General features: G+C 37.6%; 1 protein-coding gene across 2 annotated transcripts in view; it reads right to left on the bottom strand.

Moving 5' to 3' along the window:
• The window catches only part of ASXL2 (ASXL transcriptional regulator 2), a 134,449-nt gene that overhangs the window by 120,704 nt on the left and 361 nt on the right, over positions 1-13,384 (bottom strand). The gene's annotated exons all lie outside the window — the stretch shown is intronic.

Raw genomic sequence — 13,384 nt, 5'->3', positions numbered from 1 at the left:
ACATATGTTGACACAAAAAGTTGTACATGAAATGTTCATGGCAGCATTATTCATAATAGCCAAAAAGTATAAACAATCCAAATAACCATCAACTGATGAAGAGAATAAAAGGTGGTATATCCATATGATGGAATATTATTCAGCCATAAAAAAGATACATGCTACAATATGGATGAATTTTGAAAACATTATGCCAAGTGAAAGAAGCCATACACAAAAGACCACATGCTGTATGACTCCATTTACATGAACTGTCCAGAATAGGCAAACCCAGAGACACAGAAAGTAGATTAGTGGTTACCAGAGGCTGGTAGGAGGGGAGAATGAAAAGTGACCACTAATAATAATAAAGATAGTTAAATATCAATAAGAGTGAAAATAGAAAAAGAGAAAAAAATTAATGAAACCAAAAGCTGGTTCTTTCAATTGTTTAAAAAAAAAATGGTAAATCTCTAGCAGAAAAAAATGGGAAAAGACAAACTACCAGTTATCAAGAATAAAGAGGGGATATATTACTACAGACTCTATGAACGATAAGGGAATACTACAAACTACAGACATAAACTCAACAACTTAAACGAAATGGACCAATTCCTGGAAAACCACAAACTACTCAAACTTAGCCAAGAAGACACAGATAACCTGAATAGCTCTACAATTATACAAGAAATTGAATTTATAGTTAAAAGGCTTCCACAAAAGAAATCTCCAGACCCCAGAATGTTTCACTGGTGAACTCTATCAAACATTTAAAGAAGAAATAACACTAGTACTACATACAAGTTCATTCTCATTATTCACAATAGTTATGTTCTATAAAGTCACCATGAAAACTAAATTAGCAAATACTGAAGCACCGCTCCTAGATGAAATACAGAGTTAGGTTCCTGCAAGCCTCTGGTCATATTTTTGGCAACTGATCAATACATAACCTTGTCTTTATGTGTGTTTCTGTTTAAAGATATTTAATACATATTATTGACTCACTGACTTTGAACTCATGGCCAAAAGCACTGCAACTCACGCCTAAACAAAGTTTATCTAACAGAGGTATTTTCTCCATGAGGCACATCACAGCTTTCTTGCACTTAAGAATACTATTAGAAAGCAGAAACTAACACACCATTGTAAAGCAATTATACTCCAATAAAGATGTAAAAAAAAAAAAGAATACTAGACAGCACTTCAGTACTATACTTGGGAGCCATTTTAAATAGTGAGAGCACCAACAAAAAGCACAAAAATGCAAACACCATTGCACTGAATAGACCACAAAAAGTACACATTTTCACTATGAGAGCTGAAATGAAAAGGCAGAAGATCACCTTGTTCAACTTCAGCAGAGACCTCAGTGTCAGGTGACAACTGCTTTGCCACTCAGCAAATGTCCATGAATGGACAAAAGTGCCAAGCACTGTCTGGGGTTAGGAGTATATTTTCGCAAGCAGGTGAATTCACAAATACACTTGCCCCTCGAACAACACAGGTTTAACCGCACAGGTCCACTTATATGTGCAATGTTTTCAACAGTAAATACTACAGTACTACACGATTCAAGGGGGTTGAACCTATGGATGAGGAACCATGGATAAGGAAGAATCGCTCATATGGAGGGCCGTTTACAAATTACTCAAGGATTTTTGACTGTGCAGAGGGTTGGCACCCCTAACACCTGAGCTGTTGAAGGGTCAACTGTACTGAATCCACGAATAGTGATGATCAACTATAATCTCTTTCAGGAAATAGAATAGGAAGGAAGACTTCCTTTTTTATGAGATCAGCACTATTCTGATACCAAAGCCAGACAGAGACAATAGAGGAAAACTACAAATTAATATCCCTCATGAACATAACCATAAATGTCCTCAACAAATCCAATCTGGCAATGTATAAAAAGTGTAATACACCACAACCAAGTGAGGTTTCTTTCCGCAGGAATGCAACGCAATTCAAAATTTGAAAATCCATGTAATCCACCATATTAAAAGTCTGAAAAGTAAAGCAAATGATCAATTGATTCAGAAAAAGCATTTGACAAAATTCAACATCCATTCATGACAAAAACTCTCAGCAAACTAGAAATAAAAGGGAACTTTTTCAACCTGGTAATAAGTGTTCACAAAAAATATACAGCTAATAGGAAACATTTTCATTAAACCTTTGTCATTTGCTACCACCTCTTGTCTGCCAGGAAACAGACCTGGGAAATACACATGAAGTAAATCCAATACTAAATGAAAGATTGGAAAAGATGCCCTTCTTGCCGCCCACCCATCTGTTCTGAAGGTGTGACTTTCCTATCACAAACTTGTAATAGGTTTTCTCCTGGCAAAACTATTCTTACCTTTTATCAGAAATAAATATATCAATATTTAATGGTGTTGTCACAAATATTTAATGATGTTTTCACAAAAAGCATCATGGAACCCAGAGCCACTGTGATGCACAACTCCAGGAAGCAATATTCACATAAATACAATATGTAAATATGAATGGTTCCCCCCGGAGTTGTGCAACACAGATTCCTGACTGATTCTACCACCTCAACAAACCTGAAGACCAGCGGCACACAGGATAGTAGAATGGAAAGAACAGTGGTATGAGAATTCAGAGAAAAGAAAAATCAACATGAGCTAGAATAACTGGGGAAAGAATTTACTTTCTTTTTTCCTCTCAAGAATCATACAATTCTGTTGTGTTGAAGAGCATTCCAGAACCTCCTGTATTTATGAACACTTCAGGAGACTGGCAGAACTTAATACATAGGCTTCTGTTGGAGACCTGTAAGTGGGATAGATGTACAGAGAATAGGTATAAAATGAGAAAAAAAAAAATGTGTACTCCCGCCCATCCTTCTAACTCAAGAGAGCCTCACTCTAACCCTTATAACCTCACCATAGCTAGATTCTTCAGCTCTCTACAATACACCCCACAAATGGCCCAAAACACAGATGTTATTGCATAAAAACTCTCTACAACTCCTAGAATAAAAATATTTGTCCGCCCAATTTGTACAACTCACAACATTTTAGTCCCAGCTTACCTTTTCTGGCCTTTTCTTTTACTACACTTCACAATACTCAAAGGTAAATAGCATGCATACAACATATGCTGCATTTTTTCAGCCTTTCTTCTGCCTGGAATACCCTTATCCATATTTACCCCTGAATACCCAGGCCAAACCCTCCCTGAGACCAACCTTACCATGTTCCCTCCTCCACCAAATTTCAGTAATACTTTTAGTTTGCTATTATACAGCCTCAACAACACAAATTTATTTTTTTATTTTATTTTATTTTATTATAAAAGGTGAAAACAATACAAAGTTATCTCACAGTTCTCTGCGACAGGATTCTGGGCATGGGTTAACAGGGTCTTCTACTTAAGGTCTCACTGAGCTGAAACTGAAGTGACAGCTGGGACTGTGAACTTATCTGAGGCTTGGGCTTGTATTCTTTTCCAGGCTTACCACGAAGCTTACTTGTTGGCAGGTTTTAGTCCCTTTCTGTTTTCTAGCTGACTTTTGGCCAGGAGCCATTCAGCAACCAGAGGCTGCCTGCCATTCCTTGCCACAGCAGTTCACAAAGTATAAGTCAAGAGAGTGAGATTTGGGGCAGAATCTCCTAAATCATGAGATGGATCTTTCAGTGGGTTCCCAAACTTGTCCATAGCTAGTTTAGGTCTCTGTGTGATTCCACACTGACCTTGGGAAACAAGTGGCAAATGGGGTCCCTGAGGTTAGAGGCTTTTCATTAGAACTGTTTCAAACCTCTGCACCCATTTGCTAAGAAATAACATCTTTACAATATTTAGTTTTCCCATTCAGAAACATAAAATGATCTACATTTACTAATTTTTCAGTAATATTAACAAACAGTGCTTACCACATACTAGGCATTGTACAAAGAACTTTTCACACATTCTAGCCTAATCACCTAACACTTCAAATGGTAAATTCTACTATTATCTCTATTTTACAGTTTGGGGAAATTGAGAACACTTAGTGTAATCCCTACAACTCCAAATGTGGCTCTTAGACCAAACCACCAGCATCACCTGTGAACTTTTTACAAATGCAGAATCTCTGGCTACACTGCAGACCTACTGAATAATAATCTACATTATAATAAGCTCCCCAGATGATTCTTTTACACATTAATGTTTGAGCACTGGTTTAAATAACTTGTTCAAGCTGACATAATAAACTCAGTAAAGATCAGATCCAGATTGTTAAAGTTATTCCCAAGTTGCTATTAAAAATAGTCCTGGGACTTCCCTGGCGGTCCAGTGGTTAAGACTCCGTGCTCCCAATGCAGGGGGCACAGGTTCGAACCCTGGTCGGGGAACTAAGGTCCCTCAGCCTGCACCACTCAGCCAAAAAAACAGTCCTATGTTCCTCATTGTGTCTTTCATAGGTGATTAATGATATGCATGAAAAGTGTTCTTCTATTATCTTTATCTTGTAATCCATCTCTTTTTGACATCTTCTTTCTCCCTCTCTCTCTCTCCCCCACACACAATGTAAAAGAGAAAACCTCTCCTAAAATATCAACCCATTTCATGGGTACCATCCATTTAAACTTACAAAATTTGTCAGAACCACTCAAATCATATAGGAAACTAATCACTATAAATCAATAGCAACACATTTAAATTTTTATGTTACTATTTAGAAAAAGTCACTAACACCATTAAGCACTTTATTTGAAACTGAATATGGCTAAACCAGCTACTGAATAATTCAGACATCAGTGGGTTAAAGATTCAAGATGATTTGGGCCATCCCAAGCTGTGAACTCCAATGAAAGTCCATTCTAAATGTAGTATCAACTGCTAAATGTCAGCAGCCAAAGAATTTTCAAATGAAAAGTCTTTCACAACATAATTTTTTACTAAAACATAGTTACTGAGAAGACGCTATAATTAATAAGGTTTACAATGTCCCTTGATGCCCAGGACTAAGTACATCTGTATTTACCATTAACCTATTTTAGTTTTTGTCAAGCAAGGTCAGAAGTAAGAATTATCACAGAAACTTCCCTATGTCCAAGTGTAATTCAAAAGGGTCTTGGGAGGCAAATACCTTGGTGTGTCTTGAAATAACTTTCTTTCTTTCTTTTTTTCACAAAAAAGATATTCAACCGGTTTTCCTGGCAAACAATACTTAATATAGTTGACTAATTTTACTCAAATTGTGCTCTCTTGAATGTGAGAACAGTGTCTTCTCTTTTATATCCAATAAAAAAAGGTGAACAAAGATTTAGCACTCACGTACAAGAAAGCAAGTTTAGCTCTGCAGGTAGAAACATTTAGAAGTCTCTGCCTTCAAGGAGCACAGACTTACTAACATATATAAACTGAATTTCCTCCTACTTGTTCACAGTAAAATATGTATTTTATTTGGGGAAGATATACCTTCACGGCTAATCATTTTCTTTAAAAGCACTCAACTTATAATCTTTGAGAAAGCTTTTCTTAATAGGACTCAAAACCTAGAAAAGCACGAAAGGTAAAGATTGGTAAATTTATTTACATTAACAGAAAAAATGTCGGGCTTCCCTGGTGGCGCAGTGGTTAAGAAACTGCCTGTCAATGCAGGGGACATGGGTTCAAGCCCTGGTCCAGGAAGAACCCACATGCCGCAGAGCAAGCCTGTGTGCCACAACTACTGAGCCTGCGTGCCACAACTACTGAAGCCCACACGCCTAGAGCCCGTGCTCCGCAACAAGAGAAGCCACCACAATGAGAAGCCCGTGCACCATAACGAAGAGTAGCCCCCAATCGCCGCAACTAGAGAAAGCCCACGCGCAGCAACAAAGACCCAACACAGCCATAAATAAATAAATATTTTAAAAAACATTTTAAAATGTTGGCAGAATAAAAAAAAACTGCATAAATCAAGTCAAAAGCCAAAAATGGGAAACAGATCTGTGACACATATGACAAAGGGCCAGTTTCCTTAACCTACAAAGCACTCTTAGAAATTAGTATAAAAACGACCAGGAAGCAAAAAAAAAAAAGTGCAAAAGATCTGAATAGACAAGTTTACTGAAAAATATACAAACAGTCAATAAGCGTAGGAAGTTACTCTATAATAGTAGCCACTAAACAAATGTGGCTATTTAAGCTTAAATGAATTAAAATTAAATAAAATTCAAAATTCAGTTCCTTCGCCAAACTAGCCACATTTCAAGTGCTCAATGGCCACATGTGACTAGTGGCTTAGTGCACTGGACAGCACAGATATAGAACATTTCCATCAAGTTCTAATAAACAAAATAACAAAAGAAACGCTTTGTTAATATATCAAAATGGCAAAGAGTAAAGACTGATAGATTTCTTGGATAACAGAGAAAAGTGGGAAGAAACAAGAACCTTCAAAATTTTGGAGGGGAATATAAACTGCCACTAACTCAAGTTCACAAACTCTTTGCTATTCCATTCACACAAATGTACATACACATACGCCCAGATATATATACTGAAGCATCTGTTACAAAAGGGAAAAAAAAACTATAAATGACTATTTTAAATGATGGTACATCTAAAAACAATGGAATATTAAGAAATCATTAAGAATGAAACAGATACATAAGTAGTGGCATTAAAAGGCATTCTTGACATTCATAAAGAATGCAAATTGAAGAATTGTATATAAAATATAGATAGGTATACATGTCTATACATATTTCTACATACAAGTTTAAAAGTACAGAAAGCTGTATTCAGACTATCAACTATAACTGTAGTTAATTTGTTTGGTAACTAAATTATTTTCAATATTTGTGTATGCAGACTTTCACTTAATCCCTATTTTCAGTATAGTGACTCATTCAAGACTAAATCTCTACATACTGCTGTTCTATTTTTTTTTAAATAACGAGCCTATATAACTGTAACAGTAACTCAATTTAAACACTATTGTTTTTAAGTCGTATCTAAAGAGTTCTAAAACTAAGTATATTCAATAACCTTTTAAAAAACACTAAAACATGATAAATCAAACTGTACTAAAAATACTAAGTTGCACAACACTATAAACTATGAGGATGGCCTCTATGAGATATGGGAAGAAAGAAAACAGAACTAGAGGGGCATTCAGAGGCTCTTGTAAAAAGGACAAAGATAGCAGGTTTTAACAAACCTTACTGATCAGTTCCCTGTAGTTATATCTTCCACACACAGTGGCCTCCTCCCAGACAGCTTTTGTAGTGAAAATATAATGACAGCAGAATTGTACAGCCTTTTAAAAGTAGATTTTGTGGATGAGGAAACAGCAAGGACTTCTGCAAATCTGACATCATTTTCTCAGCTCCTGTCATAATTCTAGGAGATGCAGCAGCCGCACCTCTCACAGAAATGTGTGTTCAAAAAAAGATTTTTTTCCCCTTCCTTTTCCTTAATTTCTGGGCTTTCAAGACAGGATCATGAGAACAGGACAGAAGGAAAGATGAACCAAAAATAATACAAAATTCTAGAGCAAAACACAGGGGGAACTTTACTTCAACATTAAGGCAAGAATGAAAATTGCTCAAGCAAAGAATGTTACATCAAATCACTGAGCACAAACAGACTTGCAGACAGCAATTTCATAAATGTATCTCTTATAATTTTATGTCAGTTATACCTCAATAAAGCTGAAATTAAAAATAATGTAGAGGGCTTCCCTGGTGGCACAGTGGTTGGGAGTCCACCTGCCGATGCAGGGGACACGGGTTCGTGCCCCGGTCTGGGAGGCTCCCACATGCCGCGGAGCGGCTGGGCCCGTGAGCCATGGCCGCTGAGCCTGCGCGTCCGGAGCCTGTGCTCTGCAACGGGAGAGGCCACAACAGTGAGAGGCCCGTGTACCGCAAAAAAAAAAAAAAAAAATTAATAATAATAATAATGTAGGGGCTCCCCTGGTGGCGCAGTGGTTAAGAGTCTGCCTGCCAATGCAGGGGACATGGGTTCAATCCCTGATTCAGTAAGATCCCACATGCTGCTGAGCAACTAAGCCTGTGCGCCACAAATACTGAGCTTGTGCTCTTGAACCTGCGAGCCACAACTACTGAGCCCACGTGCCACAACTACTGAGCCCACGTGCCACAACTACTGAAGCCCACGCGCCTAGAGCCCATGCTCCACAACAAAAGAAGTCACCCCAATGAGAAGTCCTCACACCACAACAAAGAGTAGCCTCCACTCGCCGGAACTAGAGAAAGCCCGTGGGCAGCAACGAAGACCCAATGCAGCCAAAAATAAATAAATAAACAAACAACATTACAAAAGAATAGATTTCTTTAATATGTTTTTCCAAGATGCAAACTCTCTCCTGAAGATTCTAATATAAATATAATACAAATACAGACATACAAGGACTCTGGCCTAGTCAATATAGATCCAAGAAGATATTACCAGGCCTGGCCATACTCCTAGCAGAAGAAAATTACTCATGGTAAAGATTAAGAGTACTGAAAATTTCTAAGTTAATACGTCTGTTTTTTCTAAAGTGTATTTTCAGATGTTTTTCTTTCTAATCATTACATATATTTTATCATTTTACTTTTAAGTTTTTCTTTTTTTTTTTTTTTTTTTTTTTCGGTACGCGGGCCTCCCACTGTTGTGGCCTCTCCCGTTGCGGAGCACAGGCTCCGGACGCGCAGGCTCAGCGGCCATGGTTCACGGGCCCAGCCGCTCCGCGGCAGGTGGGATCTTCCCAGACTGGGGCACGAACCCGTGTCGCTTGCATCAGCAGGCTGACTCTCAACCACTGCGCCACCAGGGAAGCCCTAAGTAATTCTTTTCTGTTTTCAATACTTCCTCCATAAAATAATTAGCGTATGAGTTACTCCTTTAATAGAAACTTTCTATTTTCCAACTTATTCCCTAAAGTTAAATGACTTTAGGTAAATAACATAAATAAAAACCTATGTGCTTTCAAAATAGTATTAACCACTAAGTGAAGTCTACATAGAAATACAAACATAAAAACAAACCACTTTTTCTTCAGTCTACAAATCGCATGCTAAAGACCTGCTGTGCTCCTCATCTCTAACACCCATACTTCACTTATACTTTGACCACTTCACTCCCCAAAGACACGCAAAGGTACCTCTAGTGCAATCTCTAAGGTCTGCCTCTCTGCCTTTTGCATCTGCAATCACAACAAACTTGTCCTAAAAGAACATTTTTCCCTTTTAATGCTGCCCTAGTTGTGGTGGGTGACAAGAGAAAAATCAAAAAGAAAATGGTATCATCATTATACCATTATATATACCATTATATATACTATTATATACTATGTATATATACTATGTATATATACTATATACTATATATACATAGTATATATACTATGATTATACTATTTCGAAAGCTCTGCTTTGCAAAAACAGCTACATTCCTCAGGGATGTCACCAAATGTTTACATGATACAATGTTTTGTTTTGTTTTTTTAAAAAGAATGAGCAGAACTTTGAACATAGTTCTAAAGTCAATGTAATGGTTCTCAATATCTCTGGCTTACTACAAATTTTTCTATTTAAATTGCACCAAACACTATGCTACAGATCTCTCATCCAAATCACTTCATCACCACCATCACTGCCACCTTTAAAATTTAAAACATGTAATGGGAGCTCCCTGGTGGCCTAGTGGTTAGGATTCCAGGATTTCACTGCCATGGCCCGGGTTCAGTTCCTGGTTGGGAAACTGAGATCCTGCACGCCATGGGGCATGGCCAAAAATAAAAAATAATAATAATAATAAAATGTAAAACATGTAAGACTGTTAATTAAATACTTGAATAATGCTTTTTATAACTAGTGTATTTATATGAAACAAATATAAGATCAGTAGGGACACAATCCAGTGTAGTGAATGTGAATGAGCATTCAAGTTCAGCTGAATCTCAGCCCCATTATTTCTCTGTCTGGTGTCCTTAGTTACTGGAAGTCTACACTCTACAAGTCTACACTCTACATTTAATCAGCCTTTTGGCATAATTTTATAATAATTATGAATCTTATTTTGCTTTTTCAGATTGTTCATAGCAATCATATCAATTTGTATAGCTCTCTCACATACACACAACACCCCAAATCGTGTATGTATATATACATATATATTACTGAATGAATAATTTTATTTATCTGTTGCTATATCATTGGTCAGGAAGACAACCCCATTTTAATAATGCTCCCTAAAACAGGATAGGTCTACAATGCAGGTACCAAGAACACAATGAAATAAGAAGCAGATATTGCCTATACTCAGTAAATAATTTTAATATATCCTTTCTGAAACTGTTACTAGAACATTTGACTTTAATGCCTATGAAATAAGTTTAAGACTTACTTCTCCTGGTCCTCTTGATCTTGTAAATATACACAGTTTCCTAATTTGAGGTCAAAGTTAAACTTTCCATTTGTCAAACCATTAATTTTCTGATCTCATTATTATGCATCTGAAAATATTAAAAGATTTACTTTTGTCTATCCCTTTCACATTTACTTCTACCTATTCCTCCTACAAACAGCAACCTTTTCAACACTGAGGTTTACTTTAATCCTTTATTTTATAGATGGTAAAACAAACAAAAAAGAGTAGAGTGTTCCAGAATGGCCATCATCAAAAAATCTACAAACAATAAATGCTGGAGAGGGTGTGGAGAAAAGGGAACCCTCTTGCACTGTTGGTGGGAATGTAAATTGATACAGCCACTACGGAGAATAAGTCTGGAGGTTCCTTAAAAAACTAAAAATAGAACTACCAGATGACCCAGCAATCCCACTACTGGGCATATACCCTGAGAAAACCATAATTCAAAAAGAGACATGTACCGCAATGTTCATTGCAGCTCTATTTACAATAGCCAGGACATGCACGCAACCTAAGTGTCCACTGACAGATGAATGGATAAAGATGTGGCACATATATACAATGGAATATTACTCAGCCATAAAAAGAAACAAAATTGAGTTATTTGTAGTGAGGTGGATGGACCTAGAGTCTGTCATACAGAGTGAAGTAAGTCATAAAGAGAAAAACAAATACCGTATGCTAACACATATATATGGAAACTAAAAAAAAAAAAAGTGGTTCTGATGAACTTAGGGGCAGGACAGGAATAAAGACTCAGACATAGAGAATGGACTTGAGGATATGGGGAGGGGGAAGGGTAAGCTGGGACGAAGTGAGAGAGTAGCATTGACAGATATACACTACCAAATGTAAAATAGATAGCCAGTGGGAAGCAGCCGCATAGCACAGGGAGATCAGCTCTGTGTTTTGTGACCTCCTAGAGGGGTGGGATAGACAGAGTGGGAGGCAGGTGCAAGAGGGAGGGGATATGCAGATATATGTATACATATAGCTAATTCACTTTGTTATACAGCAGAAATTAACACAACATTGTAAAGCGATTATACTCCAATAAAGATGTTAAGAAAAAAAGAAAGAAAAAAAAGAATAGTGTTTTCTAGATTTCGGCTACTAGAAAAAAGAAAAAAGTTTTAGTGTCACCATTCTCCTTCTAAAATTCATTTTGATTTAGACTGAAGTCTTATACATTTGCCAGAATCAAATAAAAATACCAAGCCACTAATATACTAATCCCTTCAGAACTCAGAGCTCTATTGATTAAACTAGTCTTTACATCTTTTAAGTATTTCCACATAACTAGTTAAGGCTTGAAATGTTTATTATAAATGAGCAAATATACTAATTTATTATAGGAAAATCTAAACAGAAGATGCAAATTTTTCCTGTCACAATCTCTCAAGGATTATTTTATCCAAAGAGATAATTCAAAAAGCACTCATGACATTCTAGAGACTTAAAATTAATTAACATAATTAGGGTTGGGATCTGCTTACCTGTAAATAAAATTTACCATCCTTCCTTAAATAAAAGAGGTCCTGAGGTAGTATTGATCGAGTAGAACAAAGTAAAATAGTCTTCTGTGAAGGACCAATTTCCCCACCACCCAAAAAAACTATTTCTAGAGTTTTTTCTTTAGAGAGAAACGACCAGCAGTCACAATTATGAAGATATATGGTTAAGTGAAGACACCCAACAAATAAAATGTGCTTTTATTTATTCACTTTCTTTCACAGTTCCAACTAAAGCACATACAAGTTGAAGACTCATCAACACCCTAACACAAAACATTTACAAAACAAATGCACAAGGTTTACAAAACAAATGTGTAAGACTGAATAAACAATAGGACCCAGATTGGGGGAAATAAACAAAAATGACTGGACGGTAATATACCAAATGTTAACAGAGCTCTGAGAAGTGAAATACATGATTTATTTCCTTCTTTATACTAAAATTCTATAATTTTCCACAAGTTTTCCCACAGTGAACATTTATTACTTTTCAGAAAACTCCCCTTTAAAAAATAAAACACATAATAAAGGTTCATTTAGAAGGGCTCCCCATGTTGAATAAGTATTACTGACATGATTCACCATTATAGATAATGCCTCCAGTCCTTCTCACTTCCCAACACTAAAATGCTGTTTTATATCCTATTACTTTTCTGCTGCAACCTTACTTTTCCAAACCTTTCATTTCCACATAGTGGACGCTTTTAACTTTTTCATAAAACATAACTTCTCATTCATCCTCAATACTCTATTTTTTAAAACCTACCTCTAAATTTCGTTACAATAAATTTAGAAGGAAAAAAAAAAGATGGTTCTATCCACTAATTACAACTTCGTGAGGCCACCATCACTTTAGCTACGGAAAAGTCAAGGCCGGTTAAACTACAGGTCCCACCATGCATTGCTGCCTTGTTCAGAGTAGGTCTCTACGGAAACAGAAAAAAAAAATTCTACAAGTCCCACCTGTTACTTCGTTTCTAAACACCTCCTGCACTTTCAGCTCCAACAACAAACGAAAAACAAGAGCCTCGTGACCTCCGGCCTGAGCCGGGAGCCCAGACAGGCAAGGGGCCCGGGGTCAGGCGGCGTCTCTGCTATAGCGGGTCAATTCTACCCAGCTCCAGCGCTCCCCTCTTCTTTCCGGGGCTGGGTACACGCACAAGCCTTCTCCTATCTGCATCCAATGGGGGCTCTTCAGCCACACAAGGGAGAAGAACCGGTTACTGTGCAAGCCCAAGAGACTTCCCCATGCCGGGGCGGGGGCTACCACAGAGTGGGGGCGAGAGCGTCGTGACCCCGAGAGGCAGCTTCAAAACACCAAGAGGACTCGTCGCAGACGCAGGGAGAAGCCACAGCCCCGCGGTGACCCTCTTCCGCCGAGCGCCTCCATTCCCACAGGGACCACAAACCCGACACTAACCTCCGCCCTCACAGCGCGGTTTTGTGCCCCCTCAGCCGGGTCGCAGGGCCACTGACCTCCCTTCCCCTGCAACCGGCGGGCGGCGAGCGAA

This window comes from Neophocaena asiaeorientalis, unplaced genomic scaffold (genome assembly GCF_003031525.2).
Source record: "Neophocaena asiaeorientalis asiaeorientalis breed wild unplaced genomic scaffold, Neophocaena_asiaeorientalis_V1.1 scaffold345, whole genome shotgun sequence".
Classification (NCBI taxonomy): domain Eukaryota; kingdom Metazoa; phylum Chordata; class Mammalia; order Artiodactyla; family Phocoenidae; genus Neophocaena; species Neophocaena asiaeorientalis.
The sequence above is the reverse complement of the archived record's forward strand: the minus strand, read 5'-3'. Positions and strand labels throughout refer to the sequence as shown.